Here is a 12,500-nt window from a genome sequence, read left to right on the forward strand (position 1 = left end):
GGTCAGTGTCAGGTGAGGATGGTAGGTGTCAGGTGAGAATGTAGGTGTCAGGTGAGGATGGTAGGTGTCAGGTGAGGATGGTAGGTGTCAGGTGAGAATGGTCAGGTGTCAGGTGAGGATGGTAGGTGTCAGGTGAGGATGGTAGGAGGATGGTAGGTGTCAGGTGAGGATGGTAGGTGTCAGAGGATGGTCAGGGTCATGAGGATGGTAGGTGTCAGTGAGGATGGTACTGGGTGAGGTGTCAGGTGAGGATGGTCAGTGTCAAGAATGGTGAGGGATGGTAGGTGTCAGGTGAGGGATGGTATGGTGTCAGGTGAGGATGGTAGTGTCAGGTGAGGATGGTCAGTGTCAGGTGAGGATGGTAGGTGTCAGGTGAGGATGGTAGGTGTCAGGTGAGGATGGTATGTGTCAGGTGAGGATGGTAGGAGGATGTCAGGTGAGGGATGGTCAGGTGTCAGGTGAGGATGGTAGGTGTCATGTGAGGATGGTAGGTGTCAGGTGAGAATGGTCAGTGTCAGGTGAGGATGGTAAGTGTCAGGTGAGGATGGTAGGTGTCAGGTGAGGATGGTGTCAGGTGTGATGGTGGTGTCAGGAGGATGGTAGGTGTCAGGTGAGGATGGTAGGTGTCAGGTGAGGATGGTCAGTGTCAGGTGAGGATGGTAGGTGTCAGGTGAGGATGGTAGGTGTCAGGTGAGGTTGGTAGGTGTCAGGGGTGAGGATGGTAGGTGTCAGGTGAGGATGGTAGGTGTCAGGTGAGGATGGTCAGTGTCAGGTGAGAATGGTAGGTGTCAGGTGAGGATGGTAGGTGTCAGGTGAGGATGGTAGGTGTCAGGTGAGGATGGTAGGTGTCAGGTGAGGATGGTCAGTGTCAGGTGAGGATGGTAGGTGTCAGGTGAGGATGGTAGGTGTCAGGGTGAGAATGGTAGGTGTCAGGTGAGGATGGTAGGTGTCAGTGAGGATGGTTAGGTCATGGTGGGTGTCAGGTGATGGTAGGTGTCAGGTGAGGATGGTAGGTGTCAGGAGAATGGTAGGTGTCAGGTGAGGATGGTAGGTGTCAGGTGAGGATGGTAGGTGTCAGGTGAGGATGGTAGGTGTCAGGTGAGGATGGTAGGTGTCAGGTGAGGATGGTAGGTGTCAGGTGAGGGATGGTAGTGTCAGGTGAGGATGAGGATGAAACAGTAGGTGTCAGGGGAGGATGGTCAGTGTCAGGTGAGGATGGTAGGTGTCAGGTGAGGATGGTAGGTGTCAGGTGAGGATGGTAGGTGTCAGGTGAGGATGGTTAGTGTCAGGTGAGAATGGTAGGTGTCAGGTGAGGATGGTAGGTGTCAGGTGAGGATGGTATTTGTCAGGTGAGGATGGTAGGTGTCAGGTGAGGATGGTCAGTGTCAGGGGAGGATGGTAGGTGTCAGGTGAGGATTGTAGGTGTCAGGTGAGAATGGTAGGTGTCAGGTGAGTATGGTAGGTGTCAAGTGAGGATGGTAGGTGTCAGGTGAGGATGGTCAGTGTCAGGGGAGGATGGTCAGTGTCAGGTGAGAATGGTAGGTGTCAGGTGAGGATGGTAGGTGTCAAGTGAGGATGGTAGGTGTCAGGTGAGGATGGTCCGTGTCAGGTGAGGATGGTAGGTGTCAGGTGAGGATGGTAGGTGTCAGGTGAGGTTGGTAGGTGTCAGGTGATGATGGTAGATGTCAGGTGATGATGGGGTGAGGGGAGGATGGTAGGTGTCAGGTGAGGATTGTAGGTGTCAGGTGAGGATGGTAGGTGTCAGGTGAGGATTGTAGGTGTCAGATGAGGATTGTAGGTGTCAGATGAGGATGGTAGGTGTCAGGTGAGGATGGTAGGTGTCAGGTGAGGATGGTAGGTGTCAGGTGAGGATTGTAGGTGTCAGGTGAGGATGGTAGGTGTCAGGTGAGGATTGTAGGTGTCAGGAGGATTAGGTGTCAGGTGAGGTTGGTAGGTGAGGATGGTATTTGTCAGGTGAGGATGGTAGGTGTCAGGTGAGGATGGTCAGTGTCAGGGGAGGATGGTAGGTGTCAGGTGAGGATTGTAGGTGTCAGGTGAGAATGGTAGGTGTCAGGTGAGGATGGTAGGTGTCAAGTGAGGATGGTAGGTGTCAGGTGAGGATGGTCAGTGTCAGGGGAGGATGGTCAGTGTCAGGTGAGAATGGTAGGTGTCAGGTGAGGATGGTAGGTGTCAAGTGAGGATGGTAGGTGTCAGGTGAGGATGGTCCGTGTCAGGTGAGGATGGTAGGTGTCAGGTGAGGATGGTAGGTGTCAGGTGAGGTTGGTAGGTGTCAGGTGATGATGGTAGATGTCAGGTGATGATGGTAGGTGTCAGGGGAGGATGGTAGGTGTCAGGTGAGGATTGTAGGTGTCAGGTGAGGATGGTAGGTGTCAGGTGAGGATTGTAGGTGTCAGATGAGGATTGTAGGTGTCAGATGAGGATGGTAGGTGTCAGGTGAGGATGGTAGGTGTCAGGTGAGGATGGTAGGTGTCAGGTGAGGATGGTAGAGTCAGGTGAGGATGGTAGAGTCAGGTGAGGATTGTAGGTGTCAGGTTTCAGGTGAGGATGGTAGGTGTCAGGTGAGGATTGTAGGTGTCAGGTGAGGATTGTAGGTGTCAGGTGAGGATGGTAGGTGTCAGGTGAGGATTGTAGGTGTCAGATGAGGATGGTAGGTGTCAGGTGAGGATGGTAGGTGTCGGGTGAGGATTGTAGGTGTCAGATGAGGATGGTAGGTGTCAGGTGAGGATGGTAGGTGTCAGGTGAGGATGGTAGATGTCAGGTGATGATGGTAGGTGTCAGGGGAGGATGGTAGGTGTCAGGTGAGGATGGTAGGTGTCAGGTGATGATGGTCCGTGTCAGGTGAGGATGGTAGGTGTCAGGTGAGGATGGTAGGTGTCAGGTGAGGATGGTAGGTGTCAGGTGATGATGGTAGGTGTCAGGGGAGGATGGTAGGTGTCAGGTGAGGATGGTAGGTGTCAGGTGAGGATGGTAGAGTCAGGTGAGGATGGTAGAGTCAGGTGAGGATTGTAGGTGTCAGGTTTCAGGTGAGGATGGTAGGTGTCAGGTGAGGATTGTAGGTGTCAGGTGAGGATTGTAGGTGTCAGGTGAGGATGGTAGGTGTCAGGTGAGGATTGTAGGTGTCAGATGAGGATGGTAGGTGTCAGGTGAGGATGGTAGGTGTCAGGTGAGGATTGTAGGTGTCAGATGAGGATGGTAGGGGTCAGGTGAGGATGGTAGGTGTCAGGTGAGGATGGTCCGTGTCAGGTGAGGATGGTAGGTGTCAGGTGAGGATGGTAGGTGTCAGGTGATGATGGTAGGTGTCAGGTGATGATGGTAGGTGTCAGGTGATGATGGTAGGTGTCAGGGGAGGATGGTAGGTGTCAGGTGATGATGGTAGGTGTCAGGTGAGGATGGTAGGTGACAGGTGAGGATGGTAGGTGTAGGGAGGAGGGTTACTATATCTAGTAGTACTCTGTTCTTTAGGGAGGAGGGTCACTATATCTAGTAGTACTCTGTTCTGTAGGGAGGAGGGTTACTATATCTAGTAGTACTCTGTTCTGTAGGGAGGAGGGTCACTATATCTACTAGTACTCTGTTCTGTAGGGAGGAGGGTCACTATATCTAGTAGTACTCTGCGCTGTAGGGAGGAGGGTCACTATATCTAGTAATACTCTGCTCTGTAGGGAGGAGAGTCACTATATCTAGTGGTACTCTGGGCTGTAGGGAGGAGGGTCACTATATCTCGTAGTACTCTGTGCTGTAGGGAGGAGGGTCACTATATCTAGTAATACTCTGTTCTGTAGGGAGGAGAGTCACTATATCTAGTGGTACTCTGGGCTGTAGGGAGGAGGGTCACTATATCTCGTAGTACTCTGTTCTGTAGGGAGGAGGGTCACTATATCTAGTAGTACTCTGTTCTGTAGGGAGGAGGGTCACTATATCTAGTAGTACTCTGTTCTGTAGGGAGGAGGGTTACTATATCTAGTAGTACTCTGTTCTGTAGGGAGGAGGGTCACTATATCTAGTAGTACTCTGTTCTGTAGGGAGGAGGGTTACTATATCTAGTAGTACTCTGGGCTGTAGGGAGGAGGGTTACTATATCTAGTAGTACTCTGTTCTGTAGGAAGGAAGGAAACACCATCTGGCGGAAGACAGAGATGGCCGCCTCACTTTGTTTCTCAGGAAACTATGCAGTATTTTTATTTTTTTTATTACCCCAGGAAATCTTAGGTTTTATTACATACAGTCGGGAGGAACTACTGGATATAAGAGCAACGTCAACTTAACAACACTACGACCAGGAATACGACTTTCCCGAAGCGGATCCTCTGGTTGGTCCACCACCCAGGACAATGGATCAGATCCCAGCCGGCGACCCAAAACAACGGCGCCGCAGGAGGGGCAGAAGAAGCGGTCTTCTGGTCAGCCTCCGTAGACGGATACATCGCTTACCGCTCCCGAGTTCAGCCTCCGTAGACGGATACATCGCTCACCGCTCCCGAGTTCAGCCTCCGTAGACGGATACATCGCTCACCGCTCCCGAGTTCAGCCTCCGTAGACGGATACATCGCTCACCGCTCCCGAGTTCAGCCTCCGTAGACGGATACATCGCTCACCGCTCCCGAGTTCAGCCTCCGTAGACGGATACATCGCCACCGCTCCCGAGTTCAGCCTCCGTGAGACGGATACATCGCTCACCGCTCCCGAGTTCAGCCTCCGTAGACGGATACAGCTCACCGCTCCCGAGTTCAGCCTCCGTAGACGGATACATCGCTCACCGCTCCCGAGTTCAGCCTCCGTAGACGGATACATCGCTCACCGCTCCCGAGTTCAGCCTCCGTAGACGGATACATCGCTCACCGCTCCCGAGTTCAGCCTCCGTAGACGGATACATCGCTCACCGCTCCCGAGTTCAGCCTCCGTAGACGGATACATCGCTCACCGCTCCCGAGTTCACTACTCGCCAACGTCCAGTCTCTTGACAACAAGGTAGATGAAATCCGAGTAAGGGTTGCCTTCAGAGAGACATCAGAGATTGTAACGTTCTTTGTTTCAGGGAAACGTGGCTCACTAAGGATACGCTATCTGAGTCGGTACAGCCACCTGGTACAGTTGGTACAGCCACCTGGCTTCTTCACCCATCGCGCCGACAGAAACAAACATCTCTCTGGTAAGAAGAGGGACGGGGGCGTATGCCTCATGACTAACGAGACGTGGTGTGATCATAACAATATACAGGAAATCAAGTCCTTTTGCTCACCTAACATAGAATTCCTTACAATCAAATGCCGACCGCATTATCTACCAAGAGAATTCTCTTCGATTATAATCATAGCCGTATACACCCCCCCCCCCCCCCCAAGCAGACTCATCGATGGCCCTGATTGAACTTCATTGGACTCTATGTAAACTGGAAACCACATATCCTGAGGCTGCATTCATTGTAGCTGGGGATTTTAACAAGGATAATCTGAAAACAAGACTCCCTCAACTTTATCAGCATATGGAATGCGCTACCCAGGCAGAAAAAAATCTTGGACCATTGTTACTCTAACTTCCTCGACGCGTACAAAGCCCCGGCCTCCATTCAGAAAATCTGCCCCGCCCTCCATTCAGAAAATCTGCCCCGCCCTCCATTCAGAAAATCTGCCCCGCCCTCCAATCAGAAAATCTGCCCCGCCCTCCATTCAGAAAATCTGCCCCGCCCTCCATTCAGAAAATCTGCCCCGCCCTCCATTCAGAAAATCTGCCCGCCCTCCATTCAGAAAATCTGCCCGCCCTCCATTCAGAAAATCTGCCCCGCCTCCATTCAGAAAAATCTGCCCTGCCCTCCATTCAGAAAATCTGCCCCGCCCTCCATTCAGAAAATCTGCCCGCCTCCATTCAGAAAATCTGCCCCGCCTCCATTCAGAAAATCTGCCCACCCTCCATTCAGAAAATCTGCCCCGCCCTCCATTCAGAAAATCTGCCCGCCCTCCATTCAGAAAATCTGCCCCGCCCTCCATTCAGAAAATCTGCCCCGCCCTCCATTCAGAAAATCTGCCCTGCCCTCCATTCAGAAAATCTGCCCCGCCCTCCATTCAGAAAATCTGACCCTTACTCCGTTTTGTTGCTCCCGGCCTATAGACAGAAACTAAAACCAGAAATGCCCGTGCTCAGGTCTGTTCAATGCTGGTCCGACCAATCTGATTCCACGCTTTAAGTTTGCTTCGATCACGTGGACTGGGATATGTTCCGCATAGCGTCGGACAAAAACATTGATGAATACGCTGAATCGGTGAGCGAGTTTATTAGCAAGTGACTTGTCACCAAAAGCACTCACAAACTTCTACAGATGCACAATCGAGAGCATCCTGTCGGGCTGCATCACCGCCTGGCAAGGCAACTGCTCCGCCCACAACCGTAAGGCTCTCCAGAGGGTAGTGAGGTCTGCACAATGCATCACCGGGGGCAAACTACCTGCCCTCCAGGACACCTACACCACCCGATGTCACAGGAAGGTCAAAAAGATCATCAAGGACAACAACCACCCGAGCCACTGCCTGTTCACCCCGCTATCATCCAGAAGGCGAGGTCAGTACAGGTGCATCAAAAAAGATCATCAAGGACAACAACCACCCGAGCCACTGCCTGTTCACCCCGCTATCATCCAGAAGGCGAGGTCAGTACAGGTGCATCAAAGCAGGGACCGAGAGACTAACAAACAGCTTCTATCTCAAGGCCATCAGACTGTTAAACAGCCACCACTAACATTGAGTGGCTGCTGCCAACATGCTGACTCGAGCCACTTTAATAATTAAAAATTGAATGTAATAAATGTGTCACTAGTCACTTTAAACTATGCCACTTTATATTATGTTTACATACCCTACACTACTCTTGCCTATGCCGTTCGGCCATCGTTCATCCATATATATGTATATGTACATATTCTTATTCATTCCATTGTATTTGTGTGTATAAGGTAGTGGTTGTGAAATTGTTAGATTACTTGTTAGATATTACTGCATGGTCGCAACTAGAAGCACAATAATTTCGCTACACTCACATTAACATCTGCTAACTATGTGTGTGTGACAAATACAATTTGATTTGATTTGATTTATATCTAGTAGTACTCTGTGCTGTAGGGAGGAGGGTCACTATATCTAGTAGTACTCTGTGCTGTAGGGAGGAGGGTCACTGTAGTACTGTAGGGAGGGGACTCTCTCTCTCTCTCTCATTTGCAGTGTCATTAATTTGTGGATGGACATGCTTGTAGTTTTAAATAGGAGTTCACTCTCCTGTTTGTTTTCCTGTGTTGGGAGACCAGAACAAATCTCAAAGCAAACTGAACTCTGAGCAGGAGGACACAGAACAGATGCTTCACGCCTTACATACACAGACATGCGTGTGTAGCGTTTCCACGGTATTGTTAAAGTCAAATTCTTACCTAATCTATTACCAAGAAGACTGTAAATATTAACCTGGTGCTGGGTGTGCCGGGGCATCATCTCTTCAGCCCTTCACTATTTACAGCAGCTCTAAATGTATGTGGTGTGGTATGTTGTGTTGTGGTGTGTTGTTGTGGTGTGTTGTTGTGTGTTGTGGTGTGTTGTTGTAGTGTGGTATGTTGTGGTGTGTTGTTGTGTGGTGTTGTGTGTTGTGGTGTGTTGTGTTGTAGTGTGTTGGTTTGTAGTGTGTTGTGTGTTGTGGTGTGGTGTTTGTGTTGTGGTGGTGTGTTGTGGTGTTTGTTGTGGTGTGTGTTGTGGTGTGTTGTGTGTTGTGTTGTGTTGTGGTGTGTTGTGGAGTGGTGTGTTGTGTTGTGGAGTGGTGTGTTGTGGTGTGTTGTGTGTTGTGGTGGGGTGTGTTGTGTTGTGGTGTGGTGTGTTGTGTGGTGGGGTGTGTTGTGTTGTGGTGGGGTGTGTTGTATTGTGGAGTGGTGTGTTGTGTTGTGGTGTGTTGTGATGTGTTGTGTGTTGTGGTGTGGTGTGCTATGGTGTGTGGTGTGTTGTGGTGTTGTGTGTTGTGTTGTGGTGGGGTGTGTTGTGGTGTGTTGTGTGTGGTGTGATGTGGTATGGTGTGATGTGGTGTGTTGTTTGTACAGTATGTGTCTGTCTGCCTATCCATGTCTATGTGTGTGCTTTCCTTTCAGATTTACAGTACCAGTCAAACGTTTGGACACACCTACTCAATCAAGGGGTTTTCTTTATTTTACTATTTTCTACATTGTAGAATACTAGTGAAGACATCAAAACTATGAGATAACACATATGGAATAATATAGTAACATAAAATGTGATAAACAAATCAAAATATATTTTAGATTTTAGATTCTTCATAGTAGCCACCCTTTGCCTTGATGACAGCTTTGCACACTCTTGGCATTCTCTCAGCCAGCTTCACCTCAAATGCTTTTCCAATAGTCTTGAAGGAGTTCCCACATATGCTGAGCACTTGTTGGCTGCTTTTCCTTCGCTCTGCGGTCCAACTCATCCCAAACCATCTCAATTGGGTTGAGGTCGGGTCATTGTGGAGGCCAGGTCATCTGATGCAGCACTCAATCACTCTCCTTCTTGTTCAAATAGCCCTTACACAGCCTGGAGGTGTGTTGGGTCATTGTCCTGTTGAAAAACAAATGATTTTCCCACTAAACACAAACCAGATGGGATGGTGTATTGCTGCATAATGCTGTGGTAGCATTGCTGGTTAAGTGTACCTTGAATTCTAAATAAATCACTGACAGTGTCACCAGCAAAGCACCACCACACCTCCTCCTCCATGCTTCACGGTGGGAACCACACCTCCTCCATGCTTCACGGTGGGAACCACACCTCCTCCATGCTTCACGGTGGGAACCACACCTCCTCCTCCATGCTTCACGGTGGGAACCACACCTCCTCCTCCATGCTTCACGGTGGGAACCACACCTCCTCCTCCATGCTTCACGGTGGGAACCACACCTCCTCCTCCATGCTTCATGGTGAGGACAGATTTCCACCGGTCTAATGTCCATTGCTTGTGTTTCTTGGCCCAAGCCAAGGCTCTTCTTATTATTGGTGTCTTTTAGTAGTGGTTTCGTTTAAAGTAATTCAACCATAAAGGCCTGATTCATGCAGTCTTCTCTGAAAAGTTGATGTTGAGATGTGTCTGTTACTTAAACTCTGTGATGCATTTATTTGGGCTGCAATTTCTGAGGCTGGTAACTCTAATGAACTTATCCTCTGCAGCAGAGGTAACTCTGAGGTAACTCTGGGTCTTCCTTTCCTGTGGCGGTCCTCACGAGCGCCAGTTAACTCTGGGTCTTCCTTTCCTGTGGTGGTCCTCACGAGCGCCAGTTTCATCATAGCACTTGATGGTTTTTGCCACTGCACTCGAAGAAACTTTCAAATTTTCCGTATTGACTGACCTTCATGTCTGAAGGTAATGATGGACTCTCGTTCTCTTTGCTTCTTTGAGCTGTTCTTGCCATAATATGGACTTGGTCTTTTACCAAATAGGGCTATCTTCTGTATACCACACCTACCTTGTCACAACACAACTGATTGGCTCAAACATTCCACAAATGAACTTTTAACAAGGAAGAATCTCAAATATAAAATATATTTTGATTTGTTTACAGTTTTTTACAATCACATTGGCACTAAATACGGGAATCTTGATGTCATTTTTCAAAACTCTAGACACAAACCTCACAACCTATGATCAAAATGCAAATTTTTCAAAACTCTAACACTTTTTCCAATTGCTTGGATACAATACACATAAAGCTAAGATCGTTTGTTCATTGAACTAAAATCACCTGTTCAAAATGACACAACTTAACATCAAAGTATTACCATTTCAAAACGCAATTCACACATGACATCTGAGATGACTGTCTATTCATTTCATTACAATGATCTAACTATCAATTGATACAACTGATACAATAAGTAACTGTTGCGTTACTCTTAATGTATAGTTTTACGGAAACTGACAAACAATATTCCATGTTTAGATCACGAAAGTTTCAGGATAACGAGAACCATTGACACCACATATTTCATCATCATTCTTTATCAGACACAGTTTCTATGGTCCCATGTACCACTTTTCCAGACCATGTTTTCAGATTTGACATTACTTTACACTCACCGGCCACTTTATTAGGTACACCTATCTAGTACTGGGTAGGACCCCCTTTTGCCTCCACAACAGCCTGAATTATTCACGGTGTTGTACGTTAAGAGATGCCCTTCTGCACACCACTGTTTTAAACAGCTGCTATTTGAGCATGTGTGGCCTTTCTGTTAGCTTGAATGAGTCTGGACATTGTCCTCTGACCTATCTCATTAACAAGGTGTTTTTGACCACAGAAATGCCGCTCATTGAATGTGTTTTGTTTATCGCACCATTCTCTGTAAACTCTAGAGACTGTAGTCTCTATCCCAGGAAGGCAGCTGTTTCTGAGATGCTGGAATCACCATGTGTGGCATCAACAATCATACCACGGTCAAAGTTGCTTAGATTACGCATCTTGCCTGTTCTAATGTTTGGTCGAACAACATCTAAAGCTCTACTCTATACACTCTATATATTGAGTTGCAGGCAGCCACATGATTCGCTGTTTGAATGAAACCTTCCTTGATGAGCTAAATCAGGCCTGTAGAGCTGATGACATGACCTACGTCATTGTGTGGGATAATGTTCCACCATGCTCAAATGGTGCAAGCCTGGTTTCAGGCCCATCCACAATTTACCACCCTGTACTTACCCCCATACTCTCCTTTCCTAAAACCTGATTGAGGAATTTTTCTCCACATGGAGGTGGAAGGTATATGATAGGCGCCCTCATGAACAAGCCACCCTTCTCCAGGCCTGGATTCGCCCGAAGATTCTTCCCAAGATTTCTGGCTAATGAAAACATCCTTTGTGATGTGGATGAGAACATTTGGCCAAATCCACAAGACAGGGTTGATGGAAATATAGAAGTACAGTAATCAATCCTTGTTTTGCTTTTTACAGTAAGCCATGTGAGGAACACTGCAGTGATATTTTACAGTAAGCCAGGTAAGGAACACTGCAGTGATGTTTTACAGTAAGCCAGGTAAGGAACACTGCAGTGATGTTTTACAGTAAGCCAGGTGAGGAACACTGCAGTGATGTTTTACAGTAAGCCAGGTAAGGAACACTGCAGTGATGTTTTACAGTAAGCCAGGTGAGGAACACTGCAGTGATGTTTTACAGTAAGCCAGGTGAGGAACACTGCAGTGATGTTTTACAGTAAGCCAGGTGAGGAACACTGCAGGGATATTTTACAGTAAGCCAGGTGAGGAACACTGCAGTGATGTTTTACAGTAAGCCAGGTGAGGAACACTGCAGTGATGTTTTACAGTAAACCAGGTGAGGAACACTGCAGTGATGTTTTACAGTAAGCCAGGTGAGGAACACTGCAGTGATGTTTTACAGTAAGCCAGGTGAGGAACACTGCAGTGATGTTTTACAGTAAGCCAGGTGAGGAACACTGCAGTGATGTTTTACAGTAAGCCAGGTGAGGAACACTGCAGTGATGTTTTACAGTAAGCCAGGTGAGGAACACTGCAGTGATGTTTTACAGTAAGCCAGGTGAGGAACACTGCAGTGATGTTTTACAGTAAGCCAGGTGAGGAACACTGCAGTGATGTTTTACAGTAAGCCAGGTGAGGAACACTGCAGTGATGTTTTACAGTAAGCCAGGTGAGGAACACTGCAGTGATGTTTTACAGTAAGCCAGGTGAGGAACACTGCAGTGATGTTTTACAGTAAGCCAGGTGAGGAACACTGCAGTGATGTTTTACAGTAAGCCAGGTGAGGAACACTGCAGTAATGTTTTACAGTAAGCCAGGTGAGGAACACTGCAGTGATGTTTTACAGTAAGCCAGGTGAGGAACACTGCAGTAATGTTTTACAGTAAGCCAGGTGAGGAACACTGCAGTTGACCTTTAACTGTTTTTTCTTTTTTGTAGCTAATTATTTTTGCTTTGATTCATGTTGTGATTTTATTGTATTTCATCAATAAATGTCATATTTTGTTCAATGATTCCACCGTGTCTGTAGTTTTCTCTCTACTAGTCCTTTTACAGTGTTTACGTGTAGTAGCATAATGAAACCTGTATCACATATTTTGTACTACAATATTTAATGATGAACAACTACACAGTGAAACTATCGGTATCTTGTGTGTGTGTGTGATCTAAATGAATGGTCCGATGGTATTTCATGATTAATTCGTTATTTGAACCAATGATTCTGCAAGTGCAAATTTTCTTTAAAGATATGAATGCACAATGCAATGTTTTGAACATTGGACAGCCTGTGTTACAAGTGATGACCGTTCTGGTACTGTATGTAAACACACTCACCACCACTCACTCACTCACCACTCACTCACCACCACCACCACTCACCACTCCACCACTCACTCACCACTCACCACCACCACCACCACCACCACTCACTCACTCACCACCACCACCACCACCACCACCACTCACCACCAC

This window comes from Oncorhynchus nerka, linkage group LG23, assembly GCF_034236695.1.
Source record: "Oncorhynchus nerka isolate Pitt River linkage group LG23, Oner_Uvic_2.0, whole genome shotgun sequence".
Taxonomy (NCBI): domain Eukaryota; kingdom Metazoa; phylum Chordata; class Actinopteri; order Salmoniformes; family Salmonidae; genus Oncorhynchus; species Oncorhynchus nerka.